Consider the following 20,865-nt stretch of genomic DNA (forward strand, 5'->3'; position numbering starts at 1 on the left):
TGAAATGTCACATAGCTAATATCCAAAGACCCATGCAAGCAGGTGACACCTGTCTTTAACTAACTCTCAGGGGGTCTGTACAGGAGGACTCAGAATGCCTCCTGTAGTGTGTGCGTGTGTGTGTGTGTGTGTATATATATATATATATAAATAAACACTTATATAATATATTACACACACACACACACACACACACACACACACGTTAGTTTTACAATCAGGTCCTCATTTTCCAGAGAAAGGGCATGATTTATTAAAGTCAACCTGTACTTTCAGAGCTTCCTTTTAGCCCTTAGTTTCAGCTTCTGAGCCCAGCCAACTTCTTATTCTCTCTCTCCTTTCTCGTGTTCACTCTCTCAACAGAGTTGCTAATCAGGAGTAAAGCTGACTGGTTTGAATTGCACCTTGTCTTATATCTCACTTGTCCTCTGGTGGAAGTGTTAAAAAATTAGTGAACGAGGCAAATGTTGGAAAGTAGGACGGGAGCAAAATCAAGGCGACGTAAAACAATACGTACTTGGGCTCATCGGCCCTTGAGCAAAACTGAATTGACTCTATTTCATAAAGGAAATGACCAAAGAGGGAATCACATCTACTCTGGGGGGTACTTTTAGGAATTGAATCAGAATATCCAGTCATGTGTGCATAGTTTACTAATCTTTTGATCATTGGGTTGCTGAATGATTATTATTAATGGGTAAGACGCTGCTGAAGTGGTATTTAGCACATCTTTTATGGAAATACTCAAAATGGTGTGCAATCATAGCTCTCCTAATTTTTAGGCCATATAAAAATTCTTTAAAACTCTTTAATTATAAGGGAAAAAAGAAGATGGACAAACATTTAATTCCTATAGTCTGTTTTTATGTTCACCGTCTATATGATGTTTTATTCTACATTTTGTCTTTTTTTTTTTTTTTTTTTTTTGGTTTTCTCTTCCACTATTTACACAAATTCTGACCCATTCGAGAATTTTCAAAGCAAAAGATGAGCCTTTTATTTCCATTAGCACCTTGCACAGTGCTAACCACCTAATAGTTTCTTAATAAAAAAATAACAAATTAATTGTTGACAATATTGGTTCCATGTGCAGTAAAAATCAAGTTCATGTTACACATCTAATTTTTAGTTCCTTCAAATATATGATTCCATGGTTTTTTCTCAGAGAAAATGTTCAGAGCAGCACCAAAAAATATGAAGAGAGTAAAATTACAAATACAGACATCTTAGATTTGGTATCTTTTGTAGTAATTTTTATCCAGATATAAAATTAGACCACAATTCTGAAAAGAATCAGATAATTTCCGAAGAAAAATCTCTGCATTGTGTCAAACTATGAACATAGAAAAACCCTACTGACTTTCTACTAGATGTATACAGCAAAAGTACTCACCTCCGGGGTATAGTTAATTATTCTTTTTTTTTTTTTTTCCTCAAACATCTTTATTGAAGTATAATTGCCTTACAATAGTGTGTTAGCATCTGCTTTATAACAAAGTGAATCAGTTATACATATACAATATGTTCCCATTTCTCTTCCCTCTTGCATCTCCCTCCCTCCCACCCTCCCCATCCCACCCCTCTAGGTGGTCACAAAGCACCGAGCTGATCTCCCTGTGCTATGCGGCTGCTTCCCACTAGCTATCTATTTTACATTTGGTAGTGTATATATGTCCATGACACTCTCTTACCCTGTCACATCTCACCCCACCCCCTCCCCATATCCTCAAGTCCATTCTCTAGTAGGTCTGTGTCTTTATTCCTGTCTTGCCACTAGGTTCTTCATGGCCTTTTTTTTTTTTTTTTTTCCCTTAGATTCCATATATATGTGTTAGCATACTGTATTTGTTTTTCTCTTTCTGACTTACTTCACTCTGTATGACAGACTCTAACTCCATCCACCTCATTACAAATACCTCCATTTCATTTCTTTTTATGGCTGAGTAATATTCCATTGTATATATGTGCCACATCTTCTTTATCCATTCATCTGTCGATGGACACTTAGGTTGCTTCCATGTCCTGGCTATTGTAAATAGAGCTGCAATGAACATTTTGGTACATGACTCTTTTTGACCTATGGTTTTCTCAGGGTATATGCCCAGTAGTGGGATTGCTGGGTCGTATGGTAGTTCTATTTGTAGTTTTTAAGGAACCTCCATACTGTTCTCCATAGTGGCTGTATCAATTTACATTCCCACCAACAGTGCAAGAGTGTTCCCTTTCCTCCACACCCTCTCCAGCATTTACTGTTTCTAGATTTTTTGATGATGGCCATTCTGACCGGTGTGAGATGATATCTCATTGTAGTTTTGATTTGCATTTCTCTAATGATTAATGATGTTGAGCATTCTTTCATGTGTCTGTAGGCCATCTGTATATCTTCTTTGGAGAAATGTCTATTTAGATCTTCTGCCCATTTTTGGATTGGGTTGTTCGTTTTTTTGTTATTGAGCTGCATGAGCTGCTTGTAAATCTTGGAGATTAATCCTTTGTCAGTTGCTTCATTTGCAAATATTTTCTCCCATTCTGAGGGTTGTCTTTTGGTCTTGTTTATGGTTTCCTTTGCTGTGCAAAAGCTTTTCAGTTTCATTAGGTCCCATTTGTTTATTTGTGTTCTTATTTCCATTTCTCTGGGAGCTGGGTCAAAAAGAATCTTGCTGTGATGTATGTCATAGAGTGTTCTGCCTATGTTTTCCTCTAAGAGTTTGATAGTGTCTGCCCTTACACTTAGGTCTTTAATCCATTTTGAGTTTATTTTTGTGCATGGTGTCAGGGAGTGTTCTAATTTCATACTTTTACATGTTCCTGTCCAATTTTCCCAGCACCACTTATTGAAGAGGCTGTCTTTTCTCCACTGTATATGCTTGCCTCCTTTATCAAAGATAAGTTGACCATATGTGTGTGGGTTTATCTCTGGGCTTTCTATCCTGTTCCATTGATCTATATTTCTGTTTTTGTGCCAATACCAAACTGTCTTGATTACTGAAGCTTTGTAATATAGTCTGAAGTCAGGGAGCCTGATTCCCCCAGCTCCATTTTTCGTTCTCAAGATTGCTTTGGCTATTCGGGGTCTTTTGTGTCTCCATACAAATTGTGAAATTTTTTGTTCTAGTTCTGTGAAAAATGCCAGTGGTAGTTTGATAGGGATTGCATTGAATCTGTAGATTGCTTTGGGTAATAGAGACATTTTCACAATGTTGATTCTTCCAATCCAGGAACATGGTATATCTCTCCATCTATTTGTATCATCTTTAATTTCTTTCATCAGTGTCTTATAATTTTCTGCATACAGGTCTTTTGTCTCCTTAGGTAGGTTTATTCCTAGATATTTTATTCTTTTTGTTGCAATGGTAAATGGGAGTGTTTTCTTAATTTCACTTTCAGATTTTTCGTCATTAGTGTAGAGAAATGCAAGAGATTTCTGTGCATTAATTTTGTATCCTGCTACTTTACCAAATTCATTAATTAGCTCTAGGAGTTTTCTGGTAGCCTCTTTAGGATTCTCTATGTATAGTATCATGTCGTCTGCAAATAGTGACAGCTTTACTTCTTCTTTTCCGATTTGGATTCCTTTTATTTCTTTGTCTTCTCTGATTGCTGTGGCTAACACTTCCAAAACTATGTTGAATAATAGTGGTGAGAGTGGGCAACCTTGTCTTGTTCCTGATCTTAGTGGAAATGGTTTCAGTTTTTCACCATTGAGGACAATGTTGGCTGTGGGTTTGTCATATATGGCCTTTATTATGTTGAGGAAAGTTCCCTCTATGCCTACTTTCTGCAGGGCTTTTATCATAAATGGGTGTTGAATTTTGTCAAAAGCTTTCTCTGCATCTATTGAGATGATCATATGGTTTTTCTCCTTCAATTTGTTAATATGGTGTATCACATTGATTGATTTGCGTATATTGAAGAATCCTTGCATTCCTGGGATAAACCCCACTTGATCATGGTGTATGATCCTTTTAATGTGCTGTTGGATTCTGTTTGCTAGTATTTTGTTGAGGATTTTTGCATCTATGTTCATCAGTGATATTGGCCTGTAGTTTTCTTTCTTTGTGACATCTTTGTCTGGTTTTGGTATCAGGGTGATGGTGGCCTCGTAGAATGAGTTTGGGAGTGTTCCTCCCTCTGCAATATTTTGGAAGAGTTTGAGAAGGATAGGTGTTAGCTCTTCTCTAAATGTTTGATAGAATTCGCCTGTGAAGCCATCTGGTCCTGGGCTTTTGTTTGTTGGAAGGTTTTTAATCACAGTTTCAATTTCAGTGCTTGTGATTGGTCTGTTCATATTTTCTATTTCTTCCTGGTTCAGTCTCGGCAGTTTGTGCATTTCTAAGAATCTGTCCATTTCTTCCAGGTTGTCCATTTTATTGGCATAGAGTTGCTTGTAGTAATCTCTCATGATCTTTTGTATTTCTGCAGTGTCAGTGGTTACTTCTCCTTTTTCATTTCTAATTCTATTGATCTGAGTCTTCTCCCTTTTTCTCTTGATGAGTCTGGCTAATGGTTTATCAATTTTGTTTATCTTCTCAAAGAACCAGCTTTTAGTTTCATTGATTTTTGCTATTGTTTCCTTCATTTCTTTTTCATTTATTTCTGACCTGATCTTTATAATTTCTTTCCTTCTGCTGGCTTTGGGGTTTTTTTGTTCTTCTTTCTCTAATTGCTTTAGGTGCAAGGTTAGGTTGTTTATTCGAGATGTTTCCTGTTTCTTGAGGTAGGCTTGTATTGCTATAAACTTCCCTCTTAGCACTGCTTTTGCTGTGTCCCATAGGTTTTGGGTCGTCGTGTCTCCATTGTCATTTGTTTCTAGGTATTTTTTGATTTCCCCTTTGATTTCTTCAGTAATCACTTCGTTATTAAGTAATGTATTGTGTAGCCTCCATGTGTTTGTATTTTTTACAGATCTTTTCCTGTAATTGATATCTAGTCTCATAGCGTTGTGGTCGGAAAAGATACTTGATACGATTTCAATTTTCTTAAATTGACCTAGGCTTGATTTGTGACCCAAGATATGATCTATCCTGGAGAATGTTCCATGAGCACTTGAGAAAAATGTGTATTCTGTTGTTTTTGGGTGGAATGTCCTATAAATATCAATTAAGTCCATATTGTTTAATGTATCATTTAAAGCTTGTGTTTCCTTATTTATCTTCATTTTGGATGATCTGTCCATTGGTGAAAGTGGGGTGTTAAAGTCCCCTACTATGATTGTGTTGCTGTCAATTTCCCCTTTTATGGCTGTTAGTATTTGCCTTATGTATTGAGGTGCTCCTATGTTGGGTGCATAAATATTTACAATTGTTATACCTTCCTCTTGGATCGATCCCTTGATCATTATATAGTGTCCTTCTTTGTCTCTTGTAATAGTCTTTATTTTAAAGTCTATTTTGTCTGATATGAGAATTGCTACTCCAGCTTTCTTTTGATTTCCATTTGCATGGAATATCTTTTTCCATCCCCTCACTTTCAGTCTGTATGTGTCCCTAGGTCTGAAGTGGGTCTCTTGTAGACAGCATATGTATGGGTCTTGTTTTTGTATCCATTCAGCCAGCCTGTGTCTTTTGGTGGGAGCATTTAATCCATTTACATTCAAGGTAATTATCGATATGTATGTTCCTATTCCCATTTTCTTAAATGTATTGGGTTTGTTATTGTAGGTGTTTTCCTTCTCTTGTGTTTCTTGCCTAGAGAATTTCCTTTAGCATTTGTTGTAAAGCTGGTTTGGTGGTGCTGAACTCTCTCAGCTTTTGCTTGTCTGTAAAGGTTTTAATTTCTCCATCGAATCTGAATGAGATCCTTGCTAGGTAGAGTAATCTTGGTTGTAGGTTTTTCTCCTTCATGACTTTAAGTATATCCTGCCACTCCCTTCTGGCTTGCAGAGTTTCTGCTGAGAGATCAGATGTTAACCTTATGGGGATTCCCTTGTGTGTTATTTGTTTTTTTTCCCTTGCTGCCTTTAATATGTTTTCCTTATATTTAATTTTTGACAGTTTGATTAATATGTGTCTTGGCGTGTTCCTCCTTGGGTTTATCCTGTATGGGACTCTCTGTGCTTCCAGGACTTGATTAACTATTTCCTTTCCCATATTAGGGAAGTTTTCAACTATAATCTCTTCAAAAATTTTCTCAGTCCCTTTCTTTTTCTCTTCTTCTTCTGGTACCCCTATAATTCGAATGTTGGCACGTTTAATGTTGTCCCAGAGGTCCCTGAGACTGTCCTCAGTTCTTTTCATTCTTTTTTCTTTATCCTGCTCTGTAGTAGTTATTTCCACCATTTTATCTTCCAGGTCACTTATCCTTTCTTCTGCCTCAGTTATTCTACTATTGATCCCATCTAGAGTATTTTTAATTTCATTTATTGTGTTTTTCATCATTGCTTGGTTCCTCTTTAGTTCTTCTACATCCTTGTTAAATGTTTCTTGCATTTTGTCTATTCTATTTCCAAGATTTTGGATCATCCTTACTATCATTATTCTGAATTCTTTTTCAGGTAGACTACCTATTTCCTCTTCATTTGTTAAGTCCAGTGTGTTTTGAGCCTGCTCCTTCATCTGCTGTGTGTTTTTCTGTCGTCTCATTTTGCCTATCTTACTGTGTTTGGGGTCTCCTTTTCACAGGCTGCAGGTTCGTAGTTCCCGTTGTTTTTGGTATCTGTCCCCAGCGGCTAAGGTTGGTTCAGTGGGTTGTGTAGGCTTCCTGGTGGAGGGAACTAGTGCCTGAGCTCTGGTGGATGAGGCTGGATCTTGTCTTTCTGGTGGGCACGTCCACGTCTGGTGGTGTATTTTGGGGTGTCTGTGGCCTTATTTTGATTTTAGGCAGCCTCTCTGCTAATGGATGGGGTTGTGTTCCTGTCTAGCTAGTTGTTTGGCATGGGGTGTCCAGCACTGTAGCTTGCTGGTCGTTGGGTGAAGCTGGGTCTTGATGTTGAGATGGAGATCTCTGAGAGATTTTCGCCGTTTGGTATTACGTGGAGCTGGGAGCTCTCTTGTGGACCAGTGTTCTGTAGTTGGCTCTCCCACCTCAGAGGCACGGCCCTGATGCCTGGCTGGAGCACCAAGAGCCTTTCGTCCACACGGCTCAGAGTAAAAGGGAGAAAAAATAGAAAGAAAGAAAGAAAGAGGCTATAATATAGTGAAGTAAAATAAAGCTATTGTAAAGCAAAGCTATACAGACAAAATCTCACCCAGAAGCATATACATATACACTCACAAAAAAAGGAAAAGGGGAAAGATTAATATCTCCTGCTCCCAGAGTCCCCCTCCTGAATTTGGGCTGATTCGTTGTCTATTCAGGTATTCAGCAGATGCAGGCACATCACGTTGTTTGTGGAGTTTTAATCCGCTGCTCCTGAGGCTGCTGGGAGAGATTTCCCCTTCTCTTCCCTGTTCGCACAGCTCCTGGGGTTCAGCTTTGGATTTGGACCCGCCTCTGCGTGTAGGTCGCCTGAGGGCATCTGTTCCCCGCCCAGACAGGACGGGGTTAAAGGAGCAGCTGCTTCGGGGGCTCTGGCTCACCCAGGCCGCGGGGAGGGAGCGGTACGGAGGAGGCGGGGCGAGCCTGCGGCGGCCGAGGCCGGCATGACCTTGCACCAGCTCGAGGCGCGCAGTGCGTTCTCCCGGGGATGTTGTCCCCGGATCCCGGGACCCTGGCAGTGGCAGGCTGCACAGGCTCCCGGGAGGGGAGGTGTGGAGAGTGACCTGTGCTCACACACAGGCTTTTTGGAGGCGGCAGCAGCAGCCCCAGCGTCTCACACCCGTCTCTGGGGTCCGCGCTGATCGCCGTGGCTCGCGCCCTTCTCTGGAGTTCGTTTAGGCGGCGCTCTGAATCCCCTCTCCTTGCCCGCCGCGAAACAAAGAGGCAAGAAAAAGTCTCTTGCCTCTTCGGCAGCCGCAGACTTTTTCCCGGACTCCCTCCGGGCTAGCTGTGGTGCGCTAACCCCTTCAGGCTGTGTTCACGCCGACAGCCCCAGTCCTCTCCCTGCGATCCGACCGAAGCCCGAGCCTCAGCTCCCAGCCCTGCCCGCCCCGGCGGGGGAGCAGACAAGCCTCTCGGGCTGGTGAGTGCTGCTCGGCGCCGAGCCTCTGTGCGGGAACCTCTCCGCTTTGCCCTCCGCACCTCTGTGGCTGCGCTCTCCTCCGTGGCTCCGAAGCTTCCCCCCTCCGCCACCCGCAGTCTCCGCCCGCGAAGGGGCTCCTAGTGCGTGGAAACCTTTCCTCCTTCACGGCTCCCTCCCACTGGTGCAGGTGCCGTCCCTATTCTTTTGTCTCTGTTATTTCTTTTTTCTTTTGCCCTACCCAAGTACGGGGGGAGTTTCTTGCCTTTTTGGAGGTCGGACGTTTTCTGCCAGCGTTCAGTGGGTGTTCTGTAGGAGCAGTTCCACGTGTAGATGTATTTCTACTGTATCTGTGGGAAGGAATGTGATCTCCACGTCTTACTCTTCCGCCATCTTCTCCAATCCCTAATTATTCTTTAGAAAAGGAAAAATCCATAGAAATGTAGCAAAGACCACTGTTTCCTGCTTCCATTTTAGTAGGAGTATGTCTGGGGCACCACATTTTGTCTTTTTATAACTTTACATTGATCCTTCTGGATTGCAGCCTTTGATTTTTTTGGAAGTTGTTAGAATCAGAAAAGCCCATGATTTTGGTCATGGGGTGATTTTGTTTTATCTTACAGGTCATAAGATAAAGCAATTAAAACCTGTTATTTATCCTCTCCGCTCCCCCCACCCCGCCCCCCACCAATTATTTGTAGCTAAGCTTTAGTGAAACTCAAGTTGTGTGAAAAAGAATTATTTCAGGGAGAACAAAGTGGGATCCATATTTTGCATATTCTAAAAAAAGAAATAAATGAAGAGGTGGTGAAAATGCTTTTGAAAGGAAGCATACAGGGAAAGGATATTAAAAGGCTATGTTATTGATTATTACTTAGCACATTGAATACTCTACCCTTTCAAAAAAAAAAAAAATCTCTTCTTATCACCAGGACTTAAATGTTTTTCAGTAGCCCGAGTCATCTAATTGTCAACTCTATTTGAAATTTTCAAAAGTTTAATCTTTTTATGTATTTTTTCTTATTGATGGTAGTTGAGTCACTTCCCATGTTTATCTAGTTTTGGTTAAGGTATGCATTATTAGCCAACTTTGGTTGATGATTTTTCCAAATTTTTTAGTTTATTATGAGTCCGATAGAAGGTTTAAATGCAAATATGTTTCCACCTTTCCCCTCCCCCCATTTATTCACTGTAGTACAAGTTAAATTTGACTTAATAAAATCCAGGACAAATTATTTTTGTTTAAAGTTAGGTAGATGATTTGCCAAGATTCAAGGAACTAGTTTGGATGACTGGAGACTTGCTTCAGCTGTATGATTTGGTCACAGATTTGGTATTTGAGTGAAGTGGTTTTGTGGTGTGTTATTTCTTCTTCTGCATTGAGTAGGGTACGAAACCATACGATGGACCCAACAGGCAACCCTGGAAAACACTCAGAATTGGTTTCAGTTCAGCATTAGGCAGATCAGAAAGTCGTTATTAGCAGTCAGCAAGCCTGTTAGCATGAGCTGAAGTAGGATAGACCTAGAAGTGGAGAATCCTAGCTTAGCTGGTGTGAAATAGGAGAGACACCCTCTGCTGGTTAGACATCGTTTTTATTGTGTTTTTTTCAACCCCGCCCCCCAAGTTTAATTAAAGACACTTAGTATCTTTACTTTAACAAAGGCTTTAATTGGCATTGGCACATTTAGCCATACTGCATACACAATGCTCATTTATTTTCCTTTTTAACATGTGATTTAATGGTATTAAACTTGTCATTTTCAGAAGACTTTAAAATTCTAGTTACTTGCTTAAAGATCTCCGTTGATGATTAAGATGAACTGAAATGGATATATTATCTAGCTAGATTTCTTTAAATAGAGCAGCTGTTAAATTTTTTCTGAAATTCTTTTTATTATTTTGTAGAAGCCATATCGTTCATTTTCATATAGCATTTAATAGTCTCACAAACCTCAAAGCTGAGTAGATTTGGCAACATCAATTGTTGGGAAATAGCAAAATATGAGGTAGGCTGCTAAGTGCTAAAAAGAAGATGCAAAAATCAAAGGCTTCCTTTTATTTCGTTGTCAGGTTATCTTTCTGTGTTTTTATTTCCTTAGAAGTGGTAGTAAAGTAACTCTAAAAAAGTTTAGTGTAGGTTGTGTTTTTGTTTATACCTGCCCACTCCAAATTTATGTCCTTCCTACCTCTTTTTTTAATTATATAAATTTCAGGTGTACAGCATTATAATTTGACATCTGTATACACTACACAGTGATCGCCGCCACAGGTCTAGTTATCAGCCATCACCATACACCTGACCCCTTTTACCCCTTTCATCCACTCCCCAACCCTCTTCCTCTCTGGTAACCACTAATCTGTTCTCTGTATCTATGTGTTTGTTTTATTTTGTTCATTTGTTTTGTTTTTTAAGATTTCAGTTGTGAGTGAAATCATATGGTATTTGTCTTTCTCTCTCTGACTTACTTCACATAGCAAAATACCTCTAATGTCCATCTATGCTGTCACAAATATCAAGATTTCATTCTTTGTCATGGCTGAGTTGCATGCATACATATGCAATATGTATGGTACACATATATATATATTCATCTATTGATGGACACGTTGTTTCCATATCTTGACTATTGTAAATAATGCTGCAATGAAAATTGGGGTGCATGTGTCTTTTCGAATTAATGTTTTTGTGTTCTTTGGATAAATACCCAGAAGAGGAATAGCTGGGTTGTATGGTAGTTCTCTTCTTAACTCTTTGAGGAACCTCCATACTGTTTTCTGTTTTCCCTAGTGGCTGTACCAAGTTACATTTCCAGAAACGGTGTACTAGGGTTCCCTTTTCTCCACATCCTCTCCAGCATTTGTTATTTATTGTCTTTGTTAATAGCCATTCTAACAGGTATGAGGTGATATCTCATTGTGGTTTTGATTTGCATTTTCCTAACAATGGATGATATTGAACACCTTTTCATGAGTCTTTTGGCCATCTCTATGTGTTCTTTTGGAAAACGTCTGTTCACATCCTCTGACCATTTTTCAGTTGGGTTGTTTTATTTATTTATTTTTGCTTTTGTTGTTAAGTTGTATGAGTTCTTTATATATTTTGATATTTTTAGATATTAATGCCTTATTGGATATGTGATTTGCTAATATCATCTCCCATTCAGTAGGTTGCCTTTTCATTTGGTTGATGGTTTCCTTCACTGTGCAGAAGCTTTTTAGTTTGATGTAGTCTCATTTGTTTATTTTTCCTTTTGTTTCCCTTGCCTTTGAAGTCAGATCCACAGAAACATAGCCAAGACCGATGTCAGTGATGTTACCACCTCTGTTTTCTTCTAGGAATTTTATGGTTTCAGCTCTTACATTCAAGTGTTTAATCCATTTTGAGTTGATTTTTGTGTGTGGTGTAAGATAGTGGTCTAGTTTCTTTCTTTTGCATGTTGCTGTCCAGTTTTCCCAATGCCGTTTATTGAAGAGACTGTCATTCTCTATTGTATGTTATTTGCTCCTTTGTCATAATTTAATTATCCATGTATGTGAAGGTTTATTTCTGGACTCTCATTCTGTTCTATTGATCTGTGTGTCTGTTTTTGTTCCAGTACCACACTGTTTAGATTACTATAGCTTTGTAGTATCGTTGGAAGACAAGGAGTGTAATACCTCCAGTTTTGTTGTTCTTTCTCAAGATTGTTTTGGCCATTTGGGGTCTTTTGTGGTTCCATACAATTTTTGGAATTATTTGTTCTGCTTCTGTGAAATATCCCATTGGCATTTTGATAGGGATTTCATTGAATCTGTAGAGAGCATGGATATTTTAGCAATATAAATTCTTCTAATCCATGAGCATGGAATATCTTTCCATATATTTGTGTTTTCTTCAGTTTCTTTCCAGTGCCTTATAATTTTCAGTTTACAGGTCTTTCACCTCCTTGGTTAAATTGATTTCCAGGTATTTCATTCTTTTTGTTGCAATTGTAAATGGGATTGTTTTCTTAGTTTCTGTTTCTGGTAGTTTGCTATTAGTGTATATAAATGCCACAGATTTCTGTATATTGGTTTTGTATCCTGCAACTTTAATGAATTCATTTATTCTAACTGTTTTTTTGGTGGAGGCTTTAGGGTTTTCTCTATATGGTATCATGTCATCTGTGGGTAGTGACAGTTTTACTTCTTCCTTTCTGGTTTGGATGTCTTTTATTTCTTTTTCTTACCTAATTGTTGTGGCTAGGACTTTCAGTACTATGTTGAATAAAAGTAAGGCAAGAGTGGGCATCCTTGTCTTTTTCCTGATCTTACAGGACAAGCTTTTAGCTTTTCACTGTTAGGATATGATGTTAGCTGTGGGTTTGTCATATATGGCCTCAATTATGTAAAGGTACATGCCCTGTATACCAACTTTGTTGAGAGTTTTGAATTTTGTGAAATGCTTTTTTGGCATCTGTTGAGATGATCATATGGTTTTTATCCTTAATTTTGTTGATGTGATGTATCATGTTGATTGATTTATGGATGTTGAACCAATCTTACATCCCTGGAATAAATCCCACTTGATCATGATGTAAGATCCTCTTAATGTATTTAATGTATCATTGGATTTCGTTTGCTAATATTTTGTTGAGGATTTTTTTCATCTGTGTTCATCAAGGATATAGGCTTGTAATTTTCTATTTTTGTGGTGTTCTTGTTTGGTTTTGGCATCAGGGTAATGCTGGCTTCATAAAATGTGTTTGGAAGATTTCTCTCTTCTTCAATTTTTTTGGAAGAGTTTGAGAAGGATAGGTATTAAATCTTTGAGTGTTTTGTAGAATTCACCAGTGAAGCCATCTGCCTGGGCTTTTGTTTGTTGGGAGATTTTTGGATTACTGTTTCAACCTCCTTACTAGTAATCGGTCTATTCAGATTTTCTATTTCTTCATGATTCAGTTTTGAAGATTGTGTGTTTCTAGAAATTGATGCACTTCTAGGTTGTCCAATTTGTTAGCTTGTAATTGTCTGTAGTTTCTTATGATTCTTTGTATTTCTCTGGTTGTTACTTCCCGTCTTTGATCTCTGATTTTATTTAGTTGAGCCCTCTCTTTTTTTCCCTTGGTGAGTCTAGCTAAAGGCTTGTCAATTTTGTGTTTTCAGAGAACCAGATCGTAGTTTCATTGATCTTTTCTATTGTTTTTTTTAATCTCTTTCATTTATTTCCACTCTTGATTATTTCCTTCCTTCTACTAATTTTGGACGATGTTGTTCTTCTTTTTACAGTTCCTTTGGGTGTGAAGTTATGTTGTTTATTTGGAGTTTTTCTTGTTTCTTGAAGTAGGCCTGTATTGCTATGAACTTTCTTTGCTACATCTTGTTGATTTTGGCATGTCGTATTTCTGTTTTTATTTATCTCGGTATTTTTTAATTTCTCCTTTGATTTCTTCAATGAGCCATTGGTTGCTCAGTAGCATGTTGGCTTATCTCCATGTTTTTGTGGTTTTTCCTTTTGTTTCTTGTGATCGATTTCTAGTTTCATACCATTGTGGTTGGAGAAAATGCTTGATATGATTTCAGTTTTCTTGAGACTTGTTTAGAGACCTAACATGTAATCTGTCTTGGAGAATGTTCCATATGCACTTGAAAAGAGTGTGTATTCTGCTTTTGGATGGAATATTCTGTATTTGTATATATCTATTAAGTCCATTTGGTCTGATGTGTTGTTTAAATTCAGTGTTTCCATATTGATTTTCTGTCTGGATGATCTATCCATTGATATAAGTGAGGTGTTAAAGTCCCCCACTATTATTGTATTGCCTTTAATATCTCTTTATGTCCATTTATATTTGCTTTCCTATATCTTGGTGCTCCTCTGCTGTGTGCATATACATTTATAAATCTTATATCTTCTTGCTGTATTGACCCCTTTATCATTATGTAATGCCCTTCTTTGTCCTTTATTACAGTCTTTGTTTTAAAATCCATTTTGTCTGATATGAGTGTAGTTTCTCCAGCTTTCTCTCATTTCCATTTGCATGGAATGTCTTTTTAAGTCCCTTCACTTTGAGACCCTGTGTACTCTTTCTTCTGAAGTGAGTCTCTCTCCATTCAGCCGTTCTGCCTTTGATGGGCAAAGTTAGTCTATTTACATTTAAAGTAATTATTAACAGGTATGTACTTATTGCCATTATGTTAATTGTTTCCTGGCTGTTTTTGTAGTTCTTCTCTGTTCCTTTCTTCTCTTTCTTGCTTCCTTTGTGTCTTGGTGGGTTTTTGCGTGTGCGCGCACACATGTGTGTGTGTGTTATGCTTACATTCCTTTGTCATTTTCTTTTGTGTGTTTAGGTTTTTTTCCTTGTGGTTTCAATGAGGTTTACATATAACATCTTATGTAAATAGTAGCCCATTTTAAGTTGGTAACCTCTTAAAGCTTTGGAATGTGTCCAAATTTATCTTTTTACTCCCCCCATCACATTTTATACCTTTGATGACACATTTTACATCTCATTTTGTGCATCTTTTAACTAATTATTTTAATTTTTGTTAAGTTTACTACTTTTGTCTTTTAACCTTCATGTTTGCATTTTAAGTGGTTTCACTACCTGTATTACATATTTACCTTTTCCAGTGATGTTTTTACTTTTATGTGTTTTCTCATTATTAGTGCCATTTCTTTTCAGCTTAAAGAAGTCACTTTAGCATTTCTTGTAGGGCTGGTTTAGTGGTGATAAACTCCTTTAGCTTTAGCTTATCTGGGAAACTCTTAATCTCTCCTTCAATTCTGAATGATAACTTTGTGGGTACAGAATTCTTGGTTGGAAGTTTTTTCTTTCAGCACTTTGAATATGTTGTGTCACTCCCTTCTGGACTGTAAAGTTTCTGCTGAAAAATTTGCTGATAGCCTTATGGGGTTTTTCTTGTATGTAACAAGTTGTTTTTCTATTGCTGCTTTTAGGATTGTCTCTTTATCCTTAACTTTTACCATTTTAATTATAATATGTCTTGGTGTGTGTCTTTTTGGTTTCATCTTGCTTGGAACTCTTTGGGCTTCCTGGACCTGGATGTCTCTTTCCTTCCACAGATTGGGGAAGTTTACAGCCACTATTTCTTCAAATAAGTTTTCTGGCCCTTTCTCTCCCTCTTCTCCTTCTGGGACCCCTGTAATATAAATATTATTCTTCTTGTTGTCTCAAAGGTCCCTTAAGGTATCTTCACTTAATTTTTGTTTTCTTTTTGCTGCTCTGTCTGGGTGAGTCCTGTTGTTTTCTCTTCCAGCTTGCTGATTCATCCTCCTACCTCATTTAGTCTGCTGGTGAGCCCCTGTAGTGTATTTTTCAGTTCAGTTATAACTTCTGTTTAGTACTTGCTTATATTTTCTGTCTCTTTGTTGAAGTTCTCATTGTGTTCATCTATTCTCCCAAGTTCAATGAGTACCTTTATGACTATTAATTTGAACTCTGTGACAGGTAGATTGCTTATCTTTGCTTCCTTTTGTTCTTTTTCTGAGGCTTTGTCTTTTTCTTTTGTTGGAACATATTCCCTTGTCTCCTCATTTTGCCTCATTTTGTGTTTGTTTCTATGTATTAGGTAAATCAGCTATCTCTCCCAGAATTGAAGGAATGGCCTTATTTAGGAGATGCCTTGTGGGGCTCAGAAGTGCATTCCTGAGTGGCCACCAGAGCCAGGCATTCAGGGAGTATCCCCTATTTGGGCTGCATGTGCCCTCTTGTGGTGGGAATGTGGCTGCTGGTGCAATGTCTGGTGGATGGGGCTGGGTCCCGGACCCTTAGTACCTTTTTATATAAAGAGAGACTGTTGTGTTTGTCCCCATATACAAGGAAAGTTCATGAGGCTGTATGAGGTATATTCTTTGCTATTTTCTCTTCAAGGCAGAAGAAACATTTTAAAAGAAGGTTTGATGAGTGAGAAGAAGATTATCATCTGAATGTTGACTAAGCTCTCCCATTCTTCCTTTATGCTAGCTCTAATTTTAAACACAACTAGACATTCACAGGACTAGTTTTATTTGTATCTTCTTTGGTAATTAGGTATTCTTTGCCTGTCTTCTTTTGTACATGGTATAGCAGTTTGTTTATTTAGACAACAGAAAAGATATGACTTATAAAGAGTTGAAAACAAAATCATCTTGCAAACCAATTGGCAGGATTTAATATTATTTTAGGGTAGTTCTTACTTGGGTATCGTTAGGTTGGCACTTTCCCACTTGGATCCCGGATGTGCTAACTGGAGCACATTTTGTTGAACATGTATTATTGTAGTCCTACAGTGTGGTAGAGAACATGACGAGGATGCAGAGCTTTATAAGCAAAAAAGTGAAAATACAACTGTCTAAGGGGAGGTGGGTTAACAATAAAGCAGGACCATTTTCCTCCTTTCTTAAAGGAAGAGCCTATCCTGATATGCATCAGTCTGTAAAATCAGGGTGGGACAAATCTGTCTTGTAGGAGTCAAGAAGGCCATGGTAAAAGGCTGGTTAAGTAATTTAAGCTTAGGTTGATGTGGGCTTGAGTCAGCACTAGGAATTGAAAATAAAATGGATATCTGGTAGAAATGTTAAAGCAAGTTGTTGGGACTTCTCCACTGACCAGGTGTGGAGGATGAAGGCAGCTAATCAACACAGAGGTCATCAGCCATATTGTAGGCTCATAGGTAAATCTTTTCCATGTGTTTATGTCTTAGTTTTGTCCTGAGGCTTTTTTTTTAATATATATCTTTAGACCATCTTTCCATCAAAAGGAAGAAATCATCTCATCTCGTTAGTGTCTTCAGTACATATTGTTATACGTAACTTGTTTAGAAAATAAGTTTGGTATAAATAGTGTATGTGGAAAGCCAGTGGACAGAGAAATGTTAAGTAATGACTGAAATGTTATGTCTTCTTAGAGAAAGATTAGTCTCATAATTATGAACAATGTAGAGCTCAGTTTTCTCCTACTTTACCTCGCAGACTTATATCCATTCAGTCACAGGCTTATGTAAAGGATGGGCGGCCCCCACCATACTCAAAGATGTTTATTTCTGTAGAAGTCAAGGATGGAGAGCTGACAGTCACGGCAACTATGCACTCTCTAATCTCAGTTCCCAAGAGAGTATCTTTACAGGGGTAGATTGGGAGTTTGGGATTGACATGTACACACTGCTATATTTAAAATAGATAACCAACAAGGACCTACTGTATATCACAGACAACTCTGCTCAATATTCTGTAATAACCTAAATGGGAAAAGAATTTGAAAAAGAATAGATACATGTATATGTATAACTGAATCACTTTGCTGTATACCTGAAACTAACACAACATTGTTAATCAACTGTGCTCCAATAAAAAAAAAAAAAAAAGAAATGACCTTCATGAAAACATGCGTTCGTAAGTGAATTGTTACTACCCCGTCCTCCCTCAAATTGTATCAGGATACTTATGTGAGAGAAGAATCACTGTAGACCATTGTTGATGTGGATTTTCAGAGACCTTCTATAGCTATTGACATTTCCTTATAGACATATCTGATCAGCTTGCAGAGATTAATAATCAACCCAAGTAACCGGCCGCAAGCAGATCTTTGTCTTATGCTTGGTAATCTTCTCTCGATTCTTACCATTTTTTTGCATGATGCTTCATGGGTAGATTCCAGATAATAACTTTCCAAGGGCCGAGCCATTTTGCCACCTCCTCTGAGCAAAGTCATGATTCCTTGGCATGGAATTACTTTGTTGTGAAGTTAAATCTAAGACCGGCTTGAATCCAGTGACAGGCTCTGTCGACAGATTATTTCTCACTTTTACCGTGATGAGATCAATGGGTTGGAAAAGGCAGCCAGAAATGTCAGGGCTGTGATTGAGTTGTGACCTGCCCATAGATCATGCCTGCTGCTTCCCCTGCACGGGCGTCTCCCCAGACGCCTCCTCGAAGCTCAGCCCCCCTAATGTTATTGACAAAGCACGAGGCACCTTCTTGTATGACTTCCTCTATAATCTTAACTATGCTCCTGTGTGGGATGAACATTTCCCCCTCTCTCTGGAGGGGGAAGAAAAAAAAGTCTTATTTAACGCCTTAAAAAAGTTCATGGCAGGTAACTAGAATTTATAGAAGAGAGAAAAATTCTTTAAAGCTTGTCTCCCTGTGGTGTGGGTTTTTTCTTCACTTCTAATAGCTTTTATTTTAATTTCTAGTTCTGAATTCAAGCAGCTGTCACTCTCTTTATAGCCCTCTTTGAAACACTTAACAACGTAGGAGGTAGCCGGGCTGTCTAAGAAACATCTTTTCAAACCAACCGAAGTATTGTTTATCCTGAATGAAATAGAATTTTTAAGGCTGTCAGGAGTGACTTATTTGAAACGTTTCCTTTGGTAGCTAGGAAGATGAGGAGAAATCTTGAAGGGGAAGGTATTATCTCAGTGTGGCCAGTTCCAAGCAATTGTTATTACTCAGAAAACTCTTATGGACCATGATAAAAATTACCAGGAGATAAGAGTGCTGTCTACAGTTAATATAACCAAACAAACCTGTGGCCAGTTTATTTGTACTTACTGAATCCTTCCCAGCTGTTGAGGAAAAAGAAATGATGTGAGATTGAGTCAACTGTGAAGGCTACTCCTGTAACTAGTTGTCTCTCCTTGCCTTTTATGAACTCTGGGTCGCAACTTTGCAGCCTGCCTCCTTCTAAATGCTCATTCTGCTTGGCATGGCGTTCTTGTGTGTCTTCTAGGCAGTATTTAGAAGGAGTCCAATGTCAACCTTGGATGGGGAAAAAAAATCTTCAAGCCTATTACAGTGAATTATATGGCTGACATTTTCCATGTACTAATATTTGTTCTCTGAACTCAGCAACATGAGTCTTGGAGCTTGAATTGTGATGATGGCTGTGGTTTTATTTTTCTCTTTGGGTCAGAATAGAAATAGTGACTCTTTAAGTCTCTGGTTATTATCTTAGTTATTTTAAAGGTGGGCTCTTTTTCTTAAAAATTTTAATAGTTAATGCAAGAACAGGATACAAAATTTGGAGGGTAATAATAGTGCACAGTTACAGATACCATATTATATGCCAGCTACTGTTGTTAGCAATATTTGTTAAACTTACGTAATCCTCATAACAATCCTATCGATAGTATTATTATCCGTATTTTATAATTGGGGAAACTGAGGCTCAGAGAAGGTCAGTAGCTCACCTGAGTCTCCCGGCTAGTGAGTGACAAAGCCCGGATTAACCAGTCCCACTCCAGAGTCTGGGCTCCTTACCACTCTGCTCAAGTGCCTCAGCAAATGGTCTTCTCTTCTCTGGAGTTTTCCATGGCCAGTCTTTTCAGAGATGTCATGTGCCTTTCAAACAATACATTGATTTATTCTTTTTTAATTTTAAGAGTGATTCTTAGTTTTTCCATTAAAAACAGAGGCTAGTTTTGTTGTAAAGGAATCAGAGTGATGGTTTTGATGAAGGAGATGAAGGAGAAGAAAGGGCCAGAGATGAGGATGGATTTAAACCTGGGACACAATACACTAACAAAAATGGGTCCTCTAAGAGAAAGGGAGACGCTCATTTTTATGGGCAAGGAGAAGGAAAAACAATCATTTTATTTCAGTATTATATTTATTTTATCATGATGTATATACCCATTTACCTAATTGAACAAATATCTGGTCTTACGTTTGTTGCAGTAAAGTGAAAAGTCTCCATTCAATCCCATCAACTCAGTCCCTGCAAACCAAATCTGTAACCACTGCTATTAATAGATTGAGCCATGTCAGAGGGCCAGCTCTCAGTTCCAAAGTTATCTAATATCGGCAATTTCAAATGTTTTTTCATTTACATGTCATTTCAACCTATAGTTTCTTAAAGCCTTTCAAAGTTAAAATTCCAAATTGGATTGCTGGCCACTGTTACTAAGAGGGTCGTATCACATGAAACTGCTCTGCTGTTTGTCTGTGTCAAAACTGATTGAATAGCAGCAGTTTGACTTGGTTCAACCTATAGTTTCTTATTTTTCCTTCTAGAATCCTTCATGTACATATAAGCAGAGATGAATATAGATTTTTATATATCCCCTGTGTGCTCAAAAGCTAGTTGTGCACCATATTTTAAAAAACTTTATATCTAGTATTGTTTTCATATCAATACAAAGAGAGTGCCCTCTCCTTTTTCACTGCTGTATAGTATTCTGTGTGTTCTGTTGTGTGGGTGTGCTCCTAAAGGCCTTGTTCTACAGCCAAACACAAGCAGATGATACAGGTCCTCAGTAATCACACACAGGCTTCTAGCCTTCCAAGGATCACAGAAATGTGTCCACAGAATACACATGGTGTGATTTTGAATGACTAAAGTAAGTTATAAAACAATTTCAGAATAGCCTCACTTCTAAAGGGAAAACTATGTGAATAAATGTATAAGCATAGCAATAAATCTGGAAGAATATTAATCAGTTATGACAGTGGTTTTCTCCTTAGGAAGTGAGAGAATGATGATTTTCTTCTTTAAACATATCTGTATTTCTTTTTCCTTATTATACACGTGTACATATATACACATATATAAATACACATATACACACATGCATCATGCATACAAGTGTGTGTATTTAAGTTACAAAAGTTTCAGCCTAAAACTGATGCAAGTTGTGCTTGTTATTTGGCATGTTGGGTGTAAGTTGAAGATTTTGAAGTAGAAAGAATGAAGCAGAGCCCGAGAAAAAAGCATATGGAGTCCCGCTAGCATGAGCTGACCTGGAGAAATTTCATTGGCATTTCATTGAGAATAGGGAGCTGTCACTGCTTAGTGTTTTCCTGTTGGATTTAATGCGTCTTTCACCTTCTACCTGGGCTGCCCTCA

The 20,865-nt window shown here is 38.2% G+C and overlaps 1 protein-coding gene across 3 annotated transcripts in view; it reads left to right on the top strand.

Annotated features, from left to right (window-relative positions):
- Nucleotides 1–20,865, top strand: part of ARHGAP10 (Rho GTPase activating protein 10) — a 337,610-nt gene that overhangs the window by 278,457 nt on the left and 38,288 nt on the right. The window lies entirely within an intron of this gene.

The sequence above is a fragment of the Balaenoptera acutorostrata genome, chromosome 5 (genome assembly GCF_949987535.1).
Source record: "Balaenoptera acutorostrata chromosome 5, mBalAcu1.1, whole genome shotgun sequence".
Classification (NCBI taxonomy): Eukaryota; Metazoa; Chordata; class Mammalia; order Artiodactyla; family Balaenopteridae; genus Balaenoptera; species Balaenoptera acutorostrata.